Source organism: Tyto alba, unplaced genomic scaffold (genome assembly GCF_018691265.1).
Source record: "Tyto alba isolate M040663 unplaced genomic scaffold, T.alba_DEE_v4.0 Super-Scaffold_23, whole genome shotgun sequence".
Classification (NCBI taxonomy): Eukaryota; Metazoa; Chordata; class Aves; order Strigiformes; family Tytonidae; genus Tyto; species Tyto alba.
The window spans coordinates 5694862-5699476 of NW_024881297.1; positions in this window are offsets into that span (position 1 = coordinate 5694862).

Sequence of the window (4615 nt, forward strand, 5' to 3'; positions counted from 1 at the left end):
AGTCAGTCATGTTGGGACAGTTCCCAGTTCTGAGGCAGTCATATCAGCAAAATGACCATGATAGCTGGGATTAGCTGGTTTCTTGTTGGTCAGCCACAGCAGAAAGCTTACAGAAAAGAGAGGTCATGAAGATTAAACCATCCCAAAAAGATAGATATTCCTTTCAGTTCAGGGTGAGCTCTGGTTTTGCGTAGTACATGGATGAATTGCTGCGTGGTAAGCCTGATATTTATTATTATTTGAATTATGGAGTAATTTTACCATGCATGAGGGAGCAGGATGGAATTACAAGCTTGGACTCTGCTTATACTGATAGGAGCGTTAAACCATCCTGCTGGGTTTCATGGGGACAGGAATATTGCATAAGGGGATATCTCATCCACTGTTAAAACACTCACTGAAGACCAGAACGAGGGCAGATTCTTCCGTGTCATCTGCCCCTCAGTGTCCCCTGAGAGCAACATAAAGAGATGGAGGATTACCTGCAGCGAGGGGAGCTCTCTGCTGCAAAGCTGGGGGGAGCATCTCCTCCTCTGTTTGGCAGGGGACCTAAAGGAACTTCCCTGCTGTCTGCATTGTGCTTTAGGATGGCTGTGGGAAGCTGTAAAGCCCACAGCCCGCTTCCCTCCCACTAGAGCCCCAGCAAGCTAGCACTGCCTCAGGTCCTGTCTCGCTGCAAGCGGGGAGTGGTACGTCACTGAGAGATTCAAAGCAAGGTCACGTGTATTAGTGTCCCTGGCCAAAAAAGCGCAGACACAACAAGTCATTGAGCTGTCACTCATTAATGGAGAATTGAAAGAAAGAGTAAATGGAAGTCAGTATCTCACTCTTAATGTTCTTGATCTATTTTAACTGGTTCCGGGTCCTTTTCCCTCTTTTTCCTACCAAGGTTGGGTAGGACAACAGTGTAATGCACCCACATTTGGCAGTAGTGGTTGCACACTCCGTTCACCTGGGCGTTCAGTCTAAGTGTGCTGGGTGGGTTAGGTAGCCTGGACATTTATCACAGCATGTCCTTTTTCAGTTACATCACTGTCCCAGTCCACTTGTGAATTACTTCTTTCCACTTCCCGTCCTGTCCCATAAATGCCATATGCAAAGACATTATTATAGGGTTGTAGAAGCAGCTGGAATCTGACCATTACTTAAATAGCCCACTGAATGTGATATTTCAGATTCTTTTACCAAAGCCAAAAAGCAGAGTGTGCCTGCTGGTTGGAAATACTGCATCTGTAGGAGGAAGGGGTGGTCTCAGTGGCACTCGCTGATACTGGCAGTTAAAAGGGTTCGCTGTCAGAACCGTTGTTTTGAGGGTGAGCCTGTAGGTGCCTCGATTTCTGTGATATTCATCATGGAAGCACTGTGCCCTTCTGTCAAGGCTAGGAACATAGCTTCGCCGCTGCACGTGGTACCGACGCAGTTACATACACAGCTTCAGGGGGGTTCGCTCTTCCCTTGGAAATCAGCTCAACTCTTCCAAAACCTGTGAGGTTAAACTGTAAGATCTCTGGGACACTACCAAAGTTTGGGTCTCTGAACAATGCTAAACTTGCTAGTGATTTATAGCACTTCCATGGAAGAAATGGAGAATAAATAATAGAGAAGTGCAAAAGCACTGCTATCTCAGAAGTCAGGTCTGAGAGTTTGCCAGCCATTATTTACTAATGAGGAGTAACTCCTTACATGTACTGGTTTGGTTTGGTTTGTGCAGTCACAGTGCGCTGGTGTTTAGAAATCTCATGTCTGGTTTGAGCTAGGGATATTTTTTAACTTTGGAAGCCACGGAACTGCGTGTAATGAGCGTCCCACTATGTCCCAGGGACAATCCGTAAAGCAAGGGGAATTTGAAAGCCAACATATGCTTCTGCAGTGCTCTCAAAAAAGTGCAAGGGCCGTCTAAAAAGGAAGATTCAGAGAAGGTACCCAATGCCCTGAGAAGTCACTTCTTCCTTTCTGCCTCACACCAAGTGTCCTCTTTCTCCTTACTGGCAGTAATACGATTGTATAGGGCTATCTTTCTGTTTTAGAGACTTAACTTAAACAACCGCAGTCAAGTGGTGGTGCAAGGCTCTGGGAGCCAAATTCTGAATTAATTTTGCATAAACAGGGTTTTCTGCTAACACTTAAAAGATTTTAAATAAAAGCTCAACAATAGAGTGCTTGAGCTTCCATGTCAAACTTAAGTTAGGTCTTGTCTAATCTTCCTTTGCTTGAGTATGGTGTTTGATATCTGCTGTCTCTGAGTACTTTTTTTTTTTTTCCTGAAGTCTTGATTTACAGTGGTCCAATCTCAGGAGTCAGGCCACACTTTGGAAGATGTGTGGGATATGCAAAACATCCCATTCTTACGGACAGTTATTTGGCGCTGTAGGTTTAAAAGAAGATTCAGTTATGCTTGCTTTATTTAAAGAGTTGTGGGGTGCGGTGATATTTTGGTTTTGGTGTTTTGTTTTTTTTTTTTTTAAATCACATCTCTCACCAGTAGAAAATAACATGATTGAAGTTGAAATAGCAGTTCCACTATTTCAGCTGCCTAAGGAATCTTCTTTGGGCTTGACAGTTCTGCCATGGATATAAGCCAGAGATTGCTGCTTGTGCAGAATTGTTTAGCTATCAGTTTGAATAATTTTGTTTTCTTCCTGCAGAGATCTGCATTGGTTTTATTATTTGTGTCCAAAAACTCAATCACGCCTTAATGTTTTAATTATTCACTTGTACAGTTTTTATATTTCACTAATATAAGTTTCTTACACAGAGAAAAGTACAATTAAGCTTACTATTAATATTGAAATTGTGTGTGTTTATACATATATGGATCATATTTTTAGATGCGTATTGCAAAGTTGATGCCTCAAAACTGTTTGAAAATGAGATACTGCCATGGGTTGTATTTGAGGACTCAAATATAGAAGCCTATCAAAATCATTACTCTGCTCTTGCAAATCTTCTCTTGCCTTCCTACCTGCCAGTAAGCACTTGCCTCTTGTAGTTACAGATGAGCTTATTAAAACTGTGTAACAATATTTGTTACTGATGCCAAATTCAGTGGAATTTGAAAGGCAACTTCACCCTCCAATACATGATGTGTTTTAGTGTTATATCTAGTGCTTGATAACGATATGGTTTCTGTAGCCCATTGCAAATGTGAATGCCCTGTGCTGGAAATCATGTGTACTAAGCTCCATATGCTAATCTGCAAGCCAGTTTTGTTTCCCTTCTTTGTGTTAGAAACCAAGTAATTCTTGCGTACCAACATATTTGTAAACCGTGAAAAGGCAACGAGGCTTCTCTTCCACCTCCTGTGTTTCCCCCGCCAGATGCATAAACTAAGGGGCAGCCTTTGTGGTGCAAAGCATATTTCGGAAGGGGCAATGTTACATATCCGATGGGGTGCTGCCTGACGCGGTGGCAATGGCGAGGGGGGTGAGACGTTCCTGTTGCTTTGGCGGTGAAAAGCAGCAAGGGCAGGAGGCATGTGAAATTCTCTCAGCCGAGCAAGGAACACCTTGCTGAGCCCAGATGTAGCAGCACAGTCCCGACATGCAGGATGTCCCTGTCTGATCCCACGCCGCTCGCAGCAGGGCTATGTGCCTGGAAGGGCTTGTCCTCCTTTCACCTGGGCACCGTGCACGTCCCTTACCGTGGGCTCCAGGCTGCTGGAGGGGACACCTCTGCCAGCACTGGCCGGGTTAGAGGGTGACAGGGGGGAAGCAGCGTGCCACTGAGTCTGGCCGGCCCTGGGGAGAGGTGGGCTGAAGCCCCAGCACAGCGCAGTTAACAGCCCTTCCACCTGCCTGCCACCGTCTGCGCTCCGAGTCCAGCCGAGCCGTGAGATTTTCAAGGGGAGAAGGCTGAGCGCGGTCTGAGTGGCGATTTTTGTTTTATCGCAATCTTGTTACTTTACAGCGTTTGGACGAGGCTGGGTGGAGGCGGGGAGGGGAACATCCGACCACCCCGTTCCCCGGCTGCCCTCAGGGGTGCAGCCAGTGCCGGGGATTGCATTTCCAGACGCGAGTCTCCCTCTGGCTCTGCACGCGTGTGCGCGCTTTCCTTCGGGTGGTGGTTTGCTTCCCCTTCGCTTTGCCTCTTGCCTGCAGCCGGAGCCGGAGGAGAAGGCGGTGCGATTGGCTGCCGATTCCACGGATCAGCCCCGAGCGCCGGGGCTCACGCTCACGGGCACACGCACACGCGCGCACACCCCACAGACACTCACCCGCGCTGCGCCGGCACAACTCAAAGGAGGGAACGAGCATCCAGCTGCACGGAGAGCAACATCTCCACCTCTCGCCAAAAAACAACCTGCACAGCCAGGGGAATAAACACCTTCACTGCCAGCGCTGGGAAGGACGGGCGGTTTATACCGTAGCGCGTTCCTCCACCCCGCTTTTTGGGTGTTTTTTTTCCCTTTTTTTTTTTTTTTTTTTTTTTTTTTTTCCTCCAAAAAGAGAAAATCCCGTCTGCGATTTGCAGCGCAGCCCCCCTCCGCACCCGTCGCCGCCGGGGGTCGCATCTGGCCACAACAAACTTCGTTGGGGGTCTCTGGCCGGGGCAGCCCGGACGAGGCGGGGAGGGGGGTGGGGGGTGGGTGGGTGGGGGGGGGAAAGGGACACGCCGG